Below are 20151 nucleotides of genomic sequence, written 5' to 3'. Positions count from 1 at the left end.
TGGGCCGCAAACAGGGATTTCGGAAATGAGAATTAGCTGAAAGTACAAAAAGGCCCAACTACCAATAAGAGCGTGGCCCACATTCTTAATTTTCAATTTGTGATTAACTGAAAAATCCTTGATGGTTATCACTTTTTGTAAAACCATTGTATAGAGTATGGTTTTTGAAAAAGCCAAAATCATAATTTCAATAGTCTATAATGTTTTTCCATTATTAATAATAATAGTGAGCATTTATAAGCACATCACAATGTTATTTGTGTCTTGGTATTTCATTCTTAAAATGTAGCCACTCGCTTTCAAAGACTGATGTCACTAGGTTCACATTTTCTGTCAGGCCTGGGTATGTCAATACGAATGAAAATGATGGGGCACCACATGTCATTTGCTGCTGGTCACTAGAACGTAAATGAGGATGACCCAAAAAAGGAGGGATAGCGGGTAAGAAGGAGAGTTGCAGTGCACAAAACCAAACTACACCACCCAGCAATCAACAATCAAGAATTAAGTGTCCAAGAGAGGGGAACAAGGTCTAGGTTACATCATACATTAGAAAGCCAGACACCTAGAAGTGAGTTATCAAGATAGGAGGAACAATCCCAAATAGAGGGTTAGAGGGAAGTCAACATTTAAGGACAACAGCACTGTAGGAACACACAGATTCAGTTTTCCTAAAATATGGGGTAAAGCCTAGTTTTTTAAACTCAATAGCACTGTAAAAAACCCAGATTCTATTTTTATAAAACAGGAGGGAAAAGGGTCATTTTTTAAAAACACAGCAGCACTGTAGAAACACAAGATACGATTTTCCTAGAAGAGGTAAACCCCCAATTGCAACGAACAAAGTTCACCTAGTGCCAGAAATGGATTACATAAACTGCACTATGCAGTAGAATGCAAATGTAGTTACTAGGAGTAATAAGGGAGGAGGGACAGATAGATAGGGAGCAGTAATGGCTGTTCCCCCTGCCCGCACCTTTCTTACTTTGTCAGTCGCTGCTGGTTGACGGCTGCAAGGCATGCTCCCATGGCTAATACCGGCAAACACCCTTTGGAGCTGCAACTGTGGGAGCTGCCCTTTGCCTCAAATCCTTCACCAGAGGGGCTGCCCTAGGTGGAGGTCCTAAGAAGGCCACAGGCCCAGTCACAGACGGGAGGGCAGGCACAACAGGGAAGCAGGAAGAAGAAAGACCAGCCCAAGAACAAGCTTCATGTTAAGAAAAGCGCAGAGGTGCGCTCAATGTAAATACACAGAGATGACCCAATTTAAGCAATTTTGAATGAAATAGTGTACCAGAGCACTTACCCCAGCAAGTTAAAGCAACAAGTTCTCCGCCGAGAAACACAAAGGTGACCATTCATCAATGCCCCAACAACTATTGCATGACACTCATAAGGGAGATAAGATGGAGCACACCACAGAATTTGTAGGCAGAAAAAACAGGTTTGACCACTTCGTTAACTTTTGAGTTCAGCCTAAATTCAGGTTCCCAGACAGCCCCCAGGTTTTTAATCTTCTTAGCAAATGTGGTTGGAAGGCCAAATATTTGAGGAGATGTAGGTTGACATGACAATTTCATTCGTATGTTGGTTCCAGGAGCATAAACTCAGTTTTATTAGGGTTAAGTTGGAGGATGTGATCACCCAGCCAATGTTTAACCTCCACCAAACAGAGGTGAAGTTTTTCAAAAGTCTCCTGGGGGCCCTAGAGTTTCAGGTAAAGCTCGGTATCATTAATCAGTGAGTTTTCTCAATCACCTATGTATCATGTATCACCTAGGTATCATGTATCACCTATGTATCATGTATCACTGTTTTCCACTAGGCTCTTGCTCCCTGTAACCTTGAGCAAGGCCTCCTGCACATGTAACTAAGACATCTCCTTGAAACGGCACCTTGATGCCTGTGGGCTGTAGCGCACTTTACAAATCCAAAAATAAATTTAAAAAATCAGCATAAGAGCGGAACCCAATATGAAAGCTCTGAATATGAGACATCAAAGGAAGAAGATTAATGTGAACGAGGAGGGGGAGGGGGCAGTGCAGAGCCCTGTGGAACACCACAGGTTACCTTGGAGGGGTAGAGGTGAGATTGCCATGCATCACCATGTGTGTTCTCTCTGAAAGGAAGCTACAAAACAATTCTCGTACGAGGATGTCCACCCCGATAGTGTCTACCAGCCTTGAAAGAAGGATCAAATGGTCCACTGTGTCAAACGCGGCGGAGAAGTCTAACGTGACCAATAGGGACAAATGGCCCTGGTCACAGTGATATAATAGATCTTCCCATAGAGAGACCAATGAGATTTCTGTTCCATGTTTGGGGCAAAACCTGATTGGATTTGATAAAGAATTGAATTGTGTTCTATAAGTCTGTCAATGGTATTTGCACAACCTTCACCAGGATCTTGATCAGCCAAAGTAGGCCAGCTATAGGACGATAATTGACCAGATGAGTACGGTCAAGAGAAGATTTCTTGAGCATGGGTGTAACAATAGTGAATTCAAGACCTAGTGGAACGGCCCCTTTTCATAATAGGTAGGTTTTAAAAGTATGTAAGATGTTGGTCCAAAGCCCCGGAGTGAGCTTTGAGCTACAGACGCTGGAAGTACATCTACACTGGAGCAAGTAGGCTTGCATTTACTTATTAAGGAGCAGATCAAAACCTGCCGGACCGCTTTAAAAATGGATGAGTGATTAGGTGCTGGTGCAGATGAAGGCATCTCAGGGGCAAGGTGATCATGAAGAGTTTGATAAATTGTGTGAATTTCTTCCAATAAAAAATATTACATTGATTTGCTAAATATAGTGAAGGCTCAAGTGTTTGATGGAAACAAGAGAGATTTATGAGTGTTGATTACTGAGAATATCTTGTCAGGTCTGTTAGTGGCAGAATCATTGTGTTCAGATTTAGCCAGAAAATTGTATTTTTTATAAGCTGTGAGCACTTTGCAAATTTCAAAAAGAAGGGCGGTTTCTCTTATGTTGCGCTAGAAGAAATCGTAGAACTTGCTATCTCCACGCTGTCCATAGTGGCTGAAAGAGGCATTTGAGTGCCCTGTTTAGCCGGCAGTATGGGTGCCAGTGTTGTGCCACCTGCAATCACGTTTTATGGTATGTTATGCAAGGAAACATTTTTAGAAGACGTGTACAGTTGCCAACTGATGGAGAGTGCAGCGAGGAAACAGGGTGCATCATTTCCGGAGTGGTGGCAGATAGATGCCATTGTAATGAGTTTGGTTTCTTACCGAGCCGATAGATTGCCAATAGTCATTATACCAGCAAAGGTGTAGGATAACCCTTAACTGCACAGGCCTTCTTGTGGCAGTTGTGCTGTTGTCCCACAGTACTAGATGCAGATGCTGCAGATTGTTGCTGCAGATTGTTGTGGGAGGCTGAGAACATTTTCAGTGGAGTTTGTTTAATTTAGCACCCTCGATAGGTGAGGCAGCCAATCAGGTTGATCCAAGCCTGGCGGAATCTACCAATGCGAGCCCGGGTTCAGAGCAACCTGAGTGGTCGCCACACCCGGTGCTACTGTTTTGCCTCCTCCTCGTTTTCCCGCCCCCAACTCCAGTCCCTCAACACCCCTCCGCCCCACTATCTCCTTCCCTTAAATGGGCTCCTCCGTCCGGGCCACACTGTCCATCATCCTAACTTCCTGGTTATTGCTCTGAGTGGAGCCTCGTCTTCCATTACCATGGCAACCCTGACTCTCCCCGGCTGCTGCTGCGAACGAAGCAGTGCGGGCTGTTTTTTAATTTTTGTATTGCTGTTATCGCCATGAGGGTTTGCCTCTGGGTGCTAATATCAAGAATCCTGTGTTCTGGTGGCTTCACAGGTCTGGGAACGGCAACAGGGCCCGGCGTGAAGGCCCTCACTTCACTCAGCCCTGTAACTTGGGCCCGACGTCATTATCGGCCGGTGAAGCCCACAGAACTCAGGATTATTGCTTCATTTATTTAGCTTCAGTTTCTCTGAAACAGGGACTCCTCTGTGTCCCTATTGAAATCCCAGCTGCATGAGGGCACACGTGCAGCACGCCCAGGTAGCCACGTGGTCGCCTGTTCAATAACACTCTGCAATGCACACGGCCTGCACTTTATGGTACAGTCCCACAGCACTTATCGCGCGCCTTCCTGAACAGAGCCCTGTTTTATGAGCCTGCTTCTCAGCCCTGTCACTGACTGATGCACAGGCTCCAGGCTCTTTGGAAATTGTGTATTTTCCATGTCATCATTGGGGTGTTTAGTCATCATTTCCTTTCCTTTTGATGTCCTGTCAGTGAACCGTAACACGTGTAGTCCTGTCTAAAAAGAGACGGCTATTTAGGTCATGTAAAGGGAGACAGATGTCTACGAGGAGGGAACCCATAAACACCTGAGTGGGGAGTCAGCAGGAACATTACAGCACCGTCGCTGTCAGTACTGCAAGTCTACAGGCCTGGGGGAGGTGGGCTAGGAGGCTGGCATTCATTCCATGCCTACAGAAGCAAGGGAACTTATCTTCATCCAGTCCATCATATGCCGGTCTGAAATATGGTTGTAGGGAAAGAGCCATGATATTCAGATCAACACAAACACTTCTGTTATTGTCATCTATACCGCGCAGCCATTTTCGTGGTCTCCAAGCACTGTGGTAGGGTGCAGAGGCCTACCGGGAAATCTCCAGAGTTCCCTATAGGTCAGCCGGCCCAGGGTGCAGAGGCCTTTCGAGAAATCTCCAGAGTTCCCTATAGGCCAGTCCACCCCTGCCCAGGGTGCAGAGGACTACCGGGAAATCTCCAGAGTTCCCTATAGGCCAGTCCACACTGCCCAGGGTGCAGAGACCTACTGGGAAATCTCCAGAGTTCCCTATTGGCCAGTCCACCCCTGCCCAGGGTGCAGAGGCCTACCAGGAAATATCCAGAGTTCCCTATAGGCCAGTCCACCCCGGCCCAGGGTGCAGAGGCCTACTGGGAAATCTCCAGAGTTCGTTATGAGCCAGTTCACCCCTGCCCAGGGTGCAGAGGCTTACTGGGAAATCTCCAGAGTTCCCTATAGGGCAGTCCACCCCTGCCCAAGGTGCAGAGGCCTAATGGGAAATCTCCAGAGTTCCCTATAGGCCAGTCCACCCCTGCCCAGGGTGCAGAGGCTTGCCGGGAAATCTCCAGAGTTCCCTGTAGGCCAGTCCACCCCTGCCCAGGTTGCAGTGGCCTACTGGGAAATCTCAGGTAGGCCAGTCCAACCTGCTGGCAGATCTGAAAAGGAATTGGGGCCTAGTTAGTGGGATCAAAAAGTGCTAGAGAGCTTTGATGTGCTGTTGGCAGCTTCATTTCGGAAAAAGCGATAAACTGTGAGTGCTGTGCGAGCTACTAAAAGACAGGAGGTATATTTTATTTTGCGCTGGAAGAATTTGTGGAACCTGCAGTCTGCACGCTGTCGATAGTGGCTGAAGAGGCATTCTAGTGCCCTGTTTTGCAGACATTGTGGGTGCCAGTGTTGTGCCAGCTGTCATCTCGTTTCCAGAAGGAAACCGAGTGCATTTCCAGACTAGTGGTAGATAGAGGAGTAAAGAGCTGTTTCGTTGCTTTTTTTTTGGTAATTGTTTATTTATAACACGCTTAATACCCAGAGGTTTCTAAGCGCGGACCTGGGGATAGAAACTGTGTTGCACCTTGTCGGCTTGTTTCCAAGGCGAGCGCATTGCCCCTGAGCTATCCTGCCAGCACTTTTTTAAGTTGCTACGGGTTAGGTGGTGTTTGTTGTGTGGGACGATTTGTGTGTAATGAGTTTCATTTTCTGTAGTGTGTCTTATTTAGTTGGGTTGTTGCTCAGTGTGTGCATTTTGTGGTAGTTGCAGGTTTCTGCTGCGGTAGAGGTATGTGTGTGTGTGTTTTGTTTGGTGTTTAAGGGTGAGTATGCGGGATACTGGAAAGGTTTTAGTAGGGTTAGTTAGTGATGCTAGTAGTCTGTGCCCACATGTGAAGTGGTTATGTTGGTCTGGCACTCATGTTAAAGGATCTTGTACCGTTGCCACCTGCGTGGTCTTTTGGCGCTCTGCAGTTTTGCAAAGGAAGGAGGGTTGCAGGGTTAGTTAGTGGGATTGATAGTGAGAAGAGCAAGAGAGCTTTGACGTGCTGTTGGCAGCTTCAGTTCAGAGAAACCGGTAACTGTGCGTTGGTGCGTTTTTGGGTCGTTAGCCGCCATGTGGTGTTGAGGTGTGATTGTGTGTGGTTTGTTTTCATGCCGGGTGCTGTCTGTGTGTGCGGTTTGTGTTGCGGTAGAGCAGTGGTTGTGGTGGAGTTTCAGAGTGCGTATATGCAGAAAGGTGAGTGTTTAGTATGGTTGGTGCAGAAAGGCGAGTGTTTAGTATGGTTGGTGCAGAAAGGCGAGTGTTTAGTATGGTTGGTGCAGAAAGATTGAGTGTTTAGTGAGGTTGGCACAGAAAGGTTGAGTGTTTAGTATGGTTGGTGCAGAAAGGTGAGTGTTTAGTATGGTTGGTGCAGAAAGGTGAGTATTTAGTATTGTTATTGCACTTTAGTATGGTTGGTGCAGAAAGGTGAGGGTTTAGTATGGTTGGTGCAGAAAGGTTGAGTGTTTAGTATGGTTGGCGCAGAAAGATTGAGTGTTTAGTGAGGTTGGCACAGAAAGGTTGAGTGTTTAGTATGGTTGGTGCAGAAAGGTGAGTGTTTAGTATGGTTGGTGCAGAAAGGTGAGTATTTAGTATTGTTGTTGCACTTTAGTATGGTTGGTGCAGAAAGGTGAGGGTTTAGTATGGTTGGTGCAGAAAGGTTGAGTGTTTAGTATGGTTGGCGCAGAAAGGTTGAGTGTTTAGTATGGTTGGTGCAGAAAGGTGAGTGTTTAGTATGGTTGGTACAGAAAGGTGAGTGTTTAGTATGGTTGGTGCAGAAAGGTGAGTGCTCAGTATTGGTGGTGCAGAAAGGTTTAGTGTTTAGTATGGTTGGTGCAGAAAGGTTGAGTGTTTAGTATAGTTGGTGCAGAAAGGTGAGTGTTTAGTATGGTTGGTGCAGAAAGGTGAGTGTTTAGTATGGTTGGTGCAGAAAGGCGAGTGTTTAGTATGGTTGGTGCAGAAAGATTGAGTGTTTAGTGAGGTTGGCACAGAAAGGTTGAGTGTTTAGTATGGTTGGTGCAGAAAGGTGAGTGTTTAGTATGGTTGGTGCAGAAAGGTGAGTATTTAGTATTGTTGTTGCACTTTAGTATGGTTGGTGCAGAAAGGTGAGGGTTTAGTATGGTTGGTGCAGAAAGGTTGATTGTTTAGTATGGTTGGTGCAGAAAGGTGAGTGTTTAGTATGGTTGGTACAGAAAGGTGAGTGTTTAGTATGGTTGGTGCAGAAAGGTGAGTGCTCAGTATTGGTGGTGCAGAAAGGTGAGTGTTTAGTATGGTTGGTGCAGAAAGGTGAGTGCTCAGTATTGGTGGTGCAGAAAGGTTTAGTGTTTAGTATGGTTGGTGCAGAAAGGTTGAGTGTTTAGTATAGTTGGTGCAGAAAGGTGAGTGTTTAGTATGGTTGGTGCAGAAAGGTGAGTGTTTAGTATGGTTGGTGCAGAAAGGTGAGTGTTTAGTATTGTTGGTGCACTTTAGTATGGTTGGTGCAGAACGTTTCAATGTTTAGTATGGTTGGTCCAGAAAGGTTGAGTTTTTAGTATGGTTGGTGCAGAAAGGTGAGTGTTTAGTATGGTTGGTGCAGAAAGGTTGAGTGTTTAGTATGGTTGGTGCAGAAAGGTTGAGTGTTTAGTATGGTTGGTGCAGAAAGTTTGAGTGCTTAGTATGGTTGGTGCAGAAAGGTTGAGTGTTTAGTATGGTTGGTGCAGAAAGGTGAGTGTTTAGTATGGTTGGTGCAGAAAGGTGAGTGTTTAGTATGGTTGGTGCAGAAAGGTGAGTGTTTAGTATGGTTGGTGCAGAAAGGTTGAGTGTTTAGTATGGTTGGTGCAGAAAGGTTGAGTGTTTAGTATAGTTGGTGCAGAAAGGTTGAATGTTTAGTATGGTTGGTGCAGAAAGGTGAGTGTTTAGTATGGTTGGTGCAGAAAGGTGAGTGTTTAGTATGATTGGTGCAGAAAGGTTGAGTGTTTAGTATGGTTGGTGCAGGAGGGTGAGTGTTTAGTATGGTTGGTTAGTAAAATAGTGATTGATGCCAATTGAAAACACCTGTTTTTATGGTTATATTTTTATAGTAGAGCACTTTGACCCTAAGAGCAGGGCATTTTAGAAACAGGGGTATAATCGGTTCTCCCCTTTTCCCCATATTTTCAGTTTTCCTGTGTTTTCTAGTGCCAACATATCACCCAGCATCCCTTCAGTGCCTTGGCATTTTGCACTTCCATCTTCACTTGTGGCCCTCTGTCAAATGATATTACTCTGACTCATGAATGTTTTTACAAGGTCATGTGTTATAGCCAAACCCATCCTAGAATGAATGACCCGCTCAAAATCCCGTCGGATGAAGTAGTGATCATTAAAATGTGATTATGACTTGGGTTGCCATAGTTACTCCGACTTGCCACTGAAATGGGCTGTTTGATTGATGCTGGGATAAAGCACTCGTTTGCGGCATGAATGGGGGTCTTTCTTAATGGCGCAATTGTATCCATGCACAGTGTGGCATTCTACGGCAACCTATTCTGGATGGCAAGCATCTAGCGCCCCAGAAATTGGGTATTTTCCAAACTTTAGTAAGACCTCCCAGGTTAGCCCCTGGTCTCCAGTCATGTAAGATTTGACTTCTTGTACCTTAGTCTCCTCTGGTCCTACCTCTTGTTTGAGGTGAACTAGAGGGTCAGGGAAAGGAAGCAGGAGCTGGCGGTGGACTGGTATAGCGCGTAGATGTCATGCAGCGAACTGGAGGAGTTAGGAAGGTTCGACGATTGCTAAGAGAAGCTCGCGACTAAGAGGCAGACACATCACAGATCTATACATCATAGCAACATAGCTACAAAGATTCTGGCCCTACACGAATGCTTCTAGGAGCTAAATATGACATACAGTTTTGAAACTGTGAACCATACTGGATACATCCTTGTTGCAGCTATTTAGCTGTTTGCTTTAGCAGTGGACAACCTGCTGCCCTCCTCGTGTTTGGCCTGACTTGTTTCTTGGAATGCAGCTATTTAGCTGTTTGCTTTAGCAGTGGGCAATCTGCTGCCCTCCTCGTGTTTGGCCTGACTTGTTTCTTGGAATGCAGCTATTTAGCTGTTTGCTTTAGCAGTGGGCAACCTGCTGCCCTCCTCGTGTTTGGCCTGACTTGTTTCTTGGAATGCAGCTATTTAGCTGTTTGCTTTAGCAGTGGGCAACCTGCTGCCCTCCTCGTGTTTGGCCTGACTTGTTTCTTGGAATGCAGCTGTTTAACTCTATTGTTTCCATTGACAATCCGCTTTGCTTAAAGGAGTATGTGCACTTTGTACTACTTGCTAATTGGTGGATTTGGGTAACCGCTGCTGACTAGCCCCTTTCTTATTTTTGTGGGAAAATCAATCTTATGTGTACTCAAGTATAGATTGTACAAGAAAACATGTTTGTTACAAACTTCTTTCTCCAAATTATCTAATGTCTATACAGTGCTGGAAATGGAAAACATGTATTGGGGGAACCATTAGTTCTTAGGAAGGGCGGGTCTTTGGGAAGAGGGGGAAGGGCCAAGGGGAGTGGTCACCTGCGAGGTTGCGCAACACAGTATCTCTGTAGAGAACCCAATCCTAGCGATTTGCATAAAAGCAAAGAGCATTATGGTAGGGTGACCAGACGTCCCGGTTTTCCCTGGACAGTCCGGGGAAATCACCCTCCGTCCCGGGGTCCCTAGAGTTTTTTCATTTTAGAAACCGTCCGGGGTTTGCATGTTTGGGTGGCTTTGGTCATTAAAATTTGATTATTTTTCACAACACGTTCAGAATGTTGGAGCAGGAGGATTGGCTCGAACCCCCAACCTTTCAGGTACAAGTCACAACACTTACTGACTGTGCCACAGAGACTGGCTTGGAAATGGTTGTGCAGCAAGCCATGTAATATCAATGAGAGCAAACGCATGTTTTGAATGAACATGCCAAGATTCACAGACAAAACTGCACAAATGAGATCATATACACTTTATAGAAAGGAGAAGTGCTGGAAGTATTCTTAGGTGGTGGTTGTGGGGGCGTGTTGGGGGATGGGCGGTAATTGGTGGGCTGTGATGGGGTAGTCACTCTTTTAGGTTGTTCATAGTCCTGCTTTTTGGTTTTGGAAATCTGGTCACCCGACATTATGGGAACAACATAGGGTCCACAATTTGAAATGTTAAACATGTCTTATTGTGATTCATTAAGAAAACCTTTTATACAAATAATGGACTATTTTGTTTTGATTGGTCACAATATTCACCCTAATTTAGAGATTTCTGTAAAATCCAGAATATATATACCAGTTTGAACAGCTGAAAACTGTATGTGAGGCTTTGGCAGTTTCTGTATTCAGGCTTCAGTCCTATTTGTTGTGAACGCCCGCGGGAGCAGGCTGCTTTCGGAGGACTCTGCACGAACGCCGAGCTGGAGCGGGCCTCCGACAAGACATTTTTTGCCGGAGCACCGTTCTGTCTTGTGCCAGCCCATTTCCTGTGCTGCGTCGATATCAGAACATACATTCTAATGACATCTTACCCCTAAGTCACTTTTTTGTATAATCTCTACTTGACTGAATTTACAACTATTGGTCCCTCAAAAGAAAGAAGGAAGATAGCGTGGCAGTTAACCAAAAGAAACTACTTTCGACTAACTATACTAGTCCTACGGATCGATTGTTTGGGTATAATCTTTGTGGCAAGCATCTTCAGCCCGTCTTTAATAATAATTACAAATTACTGTTCTATGGAATCACCAATTTCTACAGAAAATTATTTAGTACTGAAAAAAAGCAACCAGTACAGAAAAGATATACAGTTGTTTTATATGTAACAGGGTCAGGGGCTTGAGCCTTTCAGGTGGGGATCGGGGACTCCTCCCAGTTTGGGGCAGGAGGCCTACCATGGTTTTTACCAGAGCCAGTTCTGCCCCAGAGGTGGACAGAGTGAGTTAGGAGAGACCCCATCACTGCCCCCCCATGCTTGTGCCGTGTTGAGCGAATATGGCACCATTGTTGGTCACTCAATCCCTTGCAGTTCTGATGCTGGCATGAGTTCTTCCTGTCTCATTTGAGAACTACTAGTACCAGCATGCCTAGCACCCACCATAGACCGGAGCAGATGGAAGAAAGAGACCGGTGGTCGAAAGTTTCTGAAACACCGCCACTCACAGAGATGGACGCCGTGCTGAGTCAACCATACTCACCCCGGCGTATAAAAACGGCAGAGTCCAATGAACACCATACTATCCAGAGCCCAAAACCAGACTTGAGTGTCGTGTGAAAAAAGGGGCTCGGCCTAAGCTGGCTTATAAAGACTTGCTGTGTGAAAAACCATCCCAGGGGGAAATAGCAGACATAAATTGCCCCTTTGAGTCGGGTGAGATGGTGGACTAATAGAGTGAAGGCACAAGGACAGAAACGGAAAGGGAGGAGTATAAAATACTGGCAAAAGAAAGACAAAGGGAAGATTGTCTGGGTGAGGTCAGGAGGGGAGGAGGTAGACCGAGAGACCAGGTGCAGGACGACCGGATGGTGGAGCAAAGAGTTAAGGAGTTTGTGGTGTAGATTGTTACAGGTGAGGTGCTGGTAGAGGGAGAGAGCAGTACCAGTAGTTAGAGTGAGGCTGTGAGTGAGTGTTTGGTGGGTTATGTGAGAGGGGCTGGGTGTTAGAGTGAGAGGAGTGAGTGAGAAGGGAGAGTAGAGAGAGGAGGGGGGAGAGAAGAGAAATGAAAGAGATGAGAGGAGAGAGTGAGGAAAGAAGAGAGAAGAGGGGAAAGGAAAAGAGAGGGGAGAGTACATAGCAAGGTGAGCAGGTGGAGAGAGAGAGTGAGTGGAAAGGAACACCAGCGGAAGGAATGGAAGAGAGTGAGTAGAGAGAGAGGAAGGAGCCAGGTACCTACAAAGGCACCATCATTTCATAATTTGACCTGGGGAGCGGTAGGGTAAGGAACCCCGGAGCGAGTCAGATAGATAAGGCCCTTTACGCTCTCATACGAGCTAGTCCTTGGACAGTAGCGGTCACCAATCACTAGTTAACAGCCTGGGGTTTAGGAACACCTGGGCTAGGGAGGTAGGAGGATACATGAAGACGAGGGAGGGACACTCACTCGTGTGCCTCACCGCGGGTCACTCAGTTACAGTTCTGAATATCTTACCTTCAACCTCACTTTAGAATCTGAGAGTTTGTGAGTGTGACAAATCAACTTCCGGGGCACCAGTGGTCCAGAGATGAATATCGGTCTCTAAACCATCAGTCAACCCCACACCTCTAGTACTCCATAAAGGATCCAAACAGATTGGAACACAAGTCAATTATAAGACCTCCTTGCCCAATTTTGGTTATGTGGACGGAACGGCATGCCTATCTCCGCAAGGTCGTGGATCGTTAGTTAGTTGCAACACAGCCCAAGTACAATTATTACCCAATAATAAAAGGGACTGTCCAGTCAAGGTTGTATAAAAAGATCTACTTTATTATTACTACAACAGACAGTTCTAGCACACTACAAGATACAACCCACCCTGTAAAGGAACACAGAGGACAGATAGTTTCATGAAGGAAAGGGAAGCACTCAGGATACTGACAGGAGGGTAGTCGGTAAAGTAATAAATCTTAACTGTTCAAAGTTATTTGGTTTCAGCACCAAGGGAGCAAGGGGACATAAACGTCACTAGGGGCCTTCCGAGAAGACAGAGTTAGTGGCGGGAGACAGCTGCCAGTATCAGACGGCAGGCAGTTCAGCAAGCGAGGCTGGACAGACATCTGCAGGCTGTCTGGCGCGGTGGCTTGGGGACAGCAATCGTTGTCTCTGTGCCTGTTGGTGCATCTGGAATGCTGGTCGAGGCGCTCGGATAGCACTGGTGACTGCGGCATGACAACAGTCAGCGGCGCAGTCGGAGGCGGTTCGAAGACTCAACTGTCTTGAAATTGCCCTTAAAAGATGGACGCTGGATGATGCTTGTGTGGCACTACTACAAGCTTCTTCGCAGGGCTTGTGTCCTTTCAAGGCGGATGGCCCAAAGCTCAGGAGAGGGTGTGCAGGCAACAGAGACTCTTCCGGCACTACGCACCTAGGAAGCTTGCTGTCAGAACCCAGCAGGGCACGCTATGTGGTGGCTAGATACCAGTTCTGGAGCTGTTAGACGGGTCCTCTGAGAATGGTATCTCCCTCTGTTCCCTGTGAGATGTTTAGGGGAGGGATCTTGCTTCCCTCTTGGAACTCCTGGCCTTTCTTCACTGGCGGAAGATGTAAGGTAGACTGTACCTTCAGCTCGGGTCCAAATGAGTCCTTCTTCTTACTCCTTTCAAAGTCTTGAGATGATCTGCTAAGCGAGGGGCTCAGCCCCCTTTTAAAGCCAAATGGGCCCCAGAGGTTGGTGCAGATTAAGCCTCCCTTAATGAACCAATCCTGAGTCCCCACCAACAATCTTCTGTTATGCATGAGGTCAGGACCAGAGTGCTCTGCAACAGGACTGACAAGGGAGAGACAACATATCCTTCATCCCTCTGAAAGGGGTCTGCTCTGAAGGGACACCTGCTTTATCTGCTGGAACAAGACAGGCCATTCACTGCCTTTCATACATGCAAGGTGGGAACCAGCTTCAAGTTGACACATAGCATACCAAAGGGGCGTTAGTCGCACCTTCCTGTTTTCTGTCTGGCAATCAGACCTATCCTCTAGGCTTGCTTCATTTATCTTGTTAGTATGCACTGCCACCAGCCGGATTAGACAAAAAGAATGCAGATCCATGGAGCCTTTGATATTTAACTTAGGCTGCTCATGGCTGAGGGAATATGTGCCTTCCCCTTCTTGGAATGCTTTGATGTACCCATGGCTGTCACATTGCAGCTGAATATGACAGGGGAAGACGGCATCTGTAGGATGTGTCTTCCCGGCGTACACGTGACTGTGCATTTTTTTGCAGGAAGCAGATGAAATGGGTGCGGAATGGCTGTGCACATTTCTCAGAGGTTTATCTCCATCATTCATTTTCATTATTAAAAAATCAAAGAAAGCCCATGTAAGCGCTCTCTCCCCATGCGGATGGTCGAATTCCTCACAGTGAGGCTAAATATTGTATTCCACTGATAAAGGAACAAACTATTTGCGCCCAAGAAATCATTCTTTGCCATATTTCTGAAAAATCAAATAGCATCTTGCCTGTCGTTCAGAGGCCTTCCTAGCTCAATATAGCTTCAGCCCAAGCCTGTGTTTAAAGCACAGCTTTACATTTTCCATGTGTTTGCTTGCTTTTATGTATGCATTCTATATTTCCACGTCTGAATCCAGCCCTTTCATGCCGCTTATTTATTATACTAATAACTTAATTGGATATGTTTTTGAGGCCGGATCACTCAGCTCTCTGCAGATCTTTTTCCAGTCCCTATAAATTATAAGAAAACAAATCTTCCCTCGATTACGCGTGCCCCCCTCCACGCACAAAGCCCTATTTTGTTACTCTCCGGCTACATCAGATTGCAGTCCATGGAACAATGTGTGTCATTCATGGCAGCGTCCGTCGCAGCTTGCTGTGCGCCGTGAAATCGAGGAGCCGGGTCCAGGTAACATTGCTTGTTGGGCTTACTGCAGATCCCTCTGTACCTACGTGTTTGGTTCCATTTTCCCTCTTGCTCCCAACCCATCTACCCCCTCCCGGAAAATAAACATGGGCAGTGGTCGAAGTGAGCGGGAACGATCGGGAGCGGTGTTCACTACTTTTATTTTTTACTGTTAGCAGTTCCACTACTTTATGCAACCATTTTCACCATTCCAGAACTGTTCTTTGTTACAGCTGAACTGAAATCTGTTTCAACTCAATTGGATGTCAACCAGCAGGGCTGCAACTCTTGAAAAATATGTTGCACGTTGTTCCCTTCCTGCCCACTCTGTTCCCCGTTGGGTTCACAGTTCCACTACTTTCTTTGTTACACGTCTATCACTGAACATGGGGCCAATTCATAAAGGAATGAAATTACACATGTACATTACTCTCCACTCCCATGGACCACTTGTCCTCTGTACCATCCACATTTTCTCTTTCCAGGTCCCCCTCTGCTGTGGCCCACATCTCTGCTTCCTTGTCCCACAACTCCTCTTTCCTGACCTGGGCCACGTCTACACTCCCCTGGTTCACCTCACCTCTCGCCACTTTGACCCAAAAAACTGCCCCACACTAGCATTTTGTGTTTTTGGTTTGGGCATTGCACTATTGCCTTATAGGCCAGTCCGAGCGTGCCTCCCACGCGCAATGCAAACCCCCAAACAAACACACCTGCTGTTTAAGGGAATGCTCAGTGCAGTGCACTGAAGTGCAAGTTTCAATTTCTTCATACACTTCTTTATTTTAAAGCAAAACCATTCCGGAACGGTTTCTTTTTAAAATAGAAGTATAGGAACAGAAGAAAAAATAATTTAAAGTAGGGGAGAACCGTTCCCAAACGCTGCCACCCACTCCGACCTCTGCACTGCGGTAGGTGTATGGGACAAATGACCAGTGATTTCTGCCTCATTCTCATTTGTCAGATGAATGCAGCTCTTTGCCTCACAGACACTACCCATAGAGGCACAATGCCCACTGGGCGTGTTCTCAGCCAACCCCCTGCATACTGGTTAAGGCAAAGGATATTCTGCATTTTCATTGCCAGGGGGCGCTCTCTCTCAGCTGAAGACGAATGTATGTGATCACTGCGTTGACGCCAATTACGGCACAGCGCACTGATCAAATAGATCACTTTATACACGTCCCCCGGCCCCCATTCTCTTACCCAACACTCCCAACCCCACTTACCTTCACGGCGCACACTTAATTGTGCACCGCGACTCCCCGCTATCCCTGCAACGTCGGTTCCTCCCCCTTACGTTAGTCTGAGCTGACGCCGCAGGGTGCTTTTAATTATTATTTTTGTTTTGTTTTTTACTTTCTTATCCCCCGCAATCCCCGACTCACGTTACTGCGTCCTAGGAGAGCGGGGGACACCCCCGTAACTCCTGCCCTGCTTGGTCACAGTGACTGCGGGGGCACACAAATGAAGGTGACATTTTAGTACAGTTCGGCAGAAGACTCATGACTCCCAGAACCCCCTTCACTTAAGGAAATATGGGAGTTTCGAGAAAGCCCTCCTCCCCTTAACGTCCATTCACTATATTTATCTGGGAGTCATAAGGAAAGAATGTCAGCCAAAAGGGCTGTTTCGAGGGGCCAGTGGGTGGAGTGTTCTAGTGGAGGGGTGGCAAATGAGGGATGAAGAGGAGGGGAAACTGACCTCCTGTGTCCCCTTTGCATGCCTCATATGCCCTGAAATGCTTATTGTTAAGGTGAGACACACCTTTAGTGTCCATTCCGTTTACTTATACAGAGCCACGCCTGCTTGACCATCTCCAAGCATCCTGCAGCGGCTACTGCTTCCTTGCCCTATGGCGACCACGGCCGCGGTCCAAATCCCTCACCATGGTCAACACGGCGCGCAGGTGAGATGAGAGACGCGACGCGGCACTCCACGACACAATGCTTTTGATGTGTTAGATTCACTAGCCTGCCCTATGGGAAGCTTATAGAGACAAATATTGGGCCTCATTAGAAGTGTGCCAGTCTCCAAAAAATGCTGGTAATTCCGGCTCTGGCATTTTTTCCAGTCCAGCACACTTCAAGTGTTTCCCAGGGCGGGTCACAGATCCCAGTTCAGGCTCCTACCGGCAAATAAATGCCTGAATTACCGTCACCGTTATCAACAGTGCCGGTGATTCAGGCAATCCCATCCCATGGAGTCCTAGGTGACTCCATGGGAATGAGAACGTACCGGCTCTCTGCTGCCCATAACATCCCAGTAATACTGGGCTATCATGCGGCAGAGACGGTAAGGCAGGTTTCCCGGTATCCCGCTAGAATTACCGGCGGGATACCGGCAAACCTATAATGAAGGCCAAAGCTAGCTCTCAATACAGCTGAGCAGTGGCCATAATGGCAGGGTACAACGTCCTTTCATCACCTGCATTTTCATACCCTGGCATTTTAATGTGCATATTACAATTAATAAGCTCATCACATTTTTAGGGGGGGTGGGAAAGGGCAGATAAGGGTTTGGGCGGGTAGGCAATAGCCAAAAATCAGTGTGGGAGGGGGTTTGAAAGGGGAACCCCCCTAACACCTCAGAAATTACAAAAACGATGAGCATTTTCGTTGGAATGTACACGTTCAAATGACAGGGGATGAAATTGCAGGCGATGAAATGAGATGGAACCAATGGCAGTGCGGGCATTGCCACCAATGCTACACCCTGGCTATGCCACTGCTTCTTCCTCAGTCGAGGCCCAGGACTGGCTGTGTGGGAGTTCTGATGTAAACCTCTTTTTGGGGGTAGTTCTGGAGGGAGAGTAGGAGGCAGGTTGAGAATTCGAGAGATTTAGAGAGAGTGAGAGATAGAAGAGCAGGAAGTGAGAGGCAGTAATTTTTTTCAGTACATCTCACATAGAGGCAATATTGCCAACAGACAGGAGCCAGAGTGGGTTGGTGTTGAAGGGAACTTTTTCTTTTTCTACCTCTTCTGTTTATCCTTCTCTGCTCTATTTTTCTATCACTCCGTGTTTTCCTTCTCCTTTTCCAATTCCTTTTGTGGCTTCTGTTCTCTCTCACTTTGGCCTTCTCTTGCCCCCTGGCCGCAATTGCTGTCAACTGGTCAATTACTGACTCACTGTAATGGGGTCCTTTGCTTTGGTGGCAACTTTGAGAATGTTGTTGCAGCCGTCAGTGGTGATATTTCACTTTTCCCTCCATCGTTGGTGGTGGTATTGACGTGGATAACTTTGACGATGGTAAGACTGACGTTGATTGCCGCTGAGAAACTTGGTATGGATTGTGGATCCTGGGAAGCAGCACAACACAAAGAAGAACTTGGACAACAAGTACCAAAATATACTGGGACCCAACAGACCCGGCCCAGAACAGGCGGGAGGGACTGGTTACGCAAATGAAAATGGACTTGGTTCCCCATCCTGGAGCCAATTTAGAAAAACAACACAGGGTCACCAGAGTTACTACAGGGGAGCAGGATAACAGCAGAGGCAAGGCTGGAACCAGCAGAGTGACACAGCATCAGAGGTGACCAAGGAACAGGACCAAAAACGTTTGTAGATAATTACTCACTTAATCCGGAAGGGAAAGAATGAGGAAAGGATGCAGGTGATGGCATGGGAAGCTTGAAGGGAATGGAGGAAGAAAAGGGGGAGGGTCTAAGGGCCGTTATGAAGACCTCCTGTGGAAATTCCAGCCCACAAGGGGGAGAGATGGGAGGAGTTGGGATTAGCTCACCTCGGGATTGGCCCAGAGATAGCCAATGGGAGCAGAGAGAACTTTCTGGGCAGGAAGGTGAGGGCTATAAAAAGCCATCTGATTCAGTTGTCAGCAAGAGATGTACAGGTGAGGTCAGCGAGCAGGTGAAGGACCAAAAGACTAGAGGAGTGTGCAGCAGCTGGAGGAGGACTTGCAGGAGAATATGGAATGTGTTGGGGGCGAGAAATGTATACCAATTGGGTGTGAGTGGGTGGAGGTAGTTCTGGAGGGAGAGTAGGAGGCAGGTTGAGAATTCGAGAGATTTAGAGAGAGTGAGAGATAGAGGAGCCGGAAGTGAGAGGCAGGAAGATGCAGACGAGTGGAGGCCAGGCAGTGTGGGGAGCAGTGAGATATGGAGGGAAGCGTATACAATTCGACAGCAGTTGGAGAGTGGAGACAGGAAATTGGAGTGAGGGCAAAAAGAACAGGAGAAGAGTATTGAGAGGAGAAAAATTAGGACGGAGCTGGCGAGTCGGGATAGGAGGAGGAAGAGAGAGATAAGAGGAGAGAGATACAGAGAGGAGTGGGATCAGATGGTGGAGACAGGAGAAGGATGGAGAGAGAGAGGTACAGAGAGGAGAGAGATCAAATGGTGGAGACAGGAGAAGGAGGGAGATATAGACAGAGAGAGAGAAGCTCACGAGATGAAGTGTGTAGAGAAGAGAGCGATAGAAGACCAGGAGACAGAGGATGGGGACAGGTGTAAGTAGAGAAGGGTGAGAACACGTTTGAGAGATGGTCATGCGGAGGACGGGCACCGGGGCAGACTACCCCGCTAGGACACTTAGAAAGAGGAAGTTAGATAAGGCTACAACCTTTAGCCCTCAGTATTAGGACTACAATAGACAGTAGGGGTCTCCTGACTATAGAGAGACTTTATACTGTCACCGTAACAGTTTGAGTGGCGGGATTGGGCCAGGGAGGTTGGAGCCCCCTCAAAGGAGTATTAGCATTTTAGAAATGGACGTGTATTAGTTAGGCCTTATTCTTTGATCTAATTAGACCTATTGTGGGTGCTGTGACTTCATTTGCCTCCCGTTTCAACTTTACTATGCCCGCGCATTCGCTCAGAAAGCATTCTCTTTATTTTTACTTCTCTTCGTGTCACTCCCCTTGATTGCTGGTATTTATGTGCCAGGGGAGCGGTCGTATAGCGGACGAGCACAGCGGGTGCGCCTGCAGCGCACTGAAGGTGCCCTATAGGCAAGCTCATCTGTGCTCATCTGTGGCTCGCCGGGGCTATAGGGCTCTAACCCCTGGTTGAGTCATGTCATGGACACAGCCAGTAAACAACAACTCCCATAGGAAATGTTGCTACAGTATGCTCCTCCCACAACCATATTTCCATTTGGCTTTGTAACAGTAATTTAACGGAGCACTGCTGTAGTCTCTTTTCAATCTTCAAATTTAAAGTGTTTTTTAATTGTTCATTTGGTTGTCTCTGTACATTGTAATGATCTTCCTAGTGAATACCTGCTGGATCTTACTTGTATTTCTGAAAACTGGCTTGGTGAATTGTCTGGCCCTTGAGTGATCCAAACTCTACCCTTACATTATAATATTCTACATGCTGACCTGGATGCTGGTCATCCTGTTGAGCGAATCGCAATAATATTCAAATCTAAGTTGCCCCTCATCCAGAACATCAAAATGGAGGCCCTCCTTGTGCGCTTTGTTCTGACCGCCACCATGTCTATCCATATTGTGCTTGTCTGTCGTCGCCTGCCTAGGACTCTG

General features: G+C 46.8%; 1 protein-coding gene across 8 annotated transcripts in view; it reads left to right on the top strand.

Moving 5' to 3' along the window:
- Window positions 1–20151, top strand: part of RALGPS1 (Ral GEF with PH domain and SH3 binding motif 1) — a 2625553-nt gene that overhangs the window by 1700626 nt on the left and 904776 nt on the right. The window lies entirely within an intron of this gene.

Source organism: Ambystoma mexicanum, chromosome 8, assembly GCF_040938575.1.
Source record: "Ambystoma mexicanum isolate Mex_15411 chromosome 8, UKY_AmexF1_1, whole genome shotgun sequence".
In the NCBI taxonomy this organism is placed as follows: Eukaryota; Metazoa; Chordata; class Amphibia; order Caudata; family Ambystomatidae; genus Ambystoma; species Ambystoma mexicanum.
The sequence above is the reverse complement of the archived record's forward strand: the minus strand, read 5'-3'. Positions and strand labels throughout refer to the sequence as shown.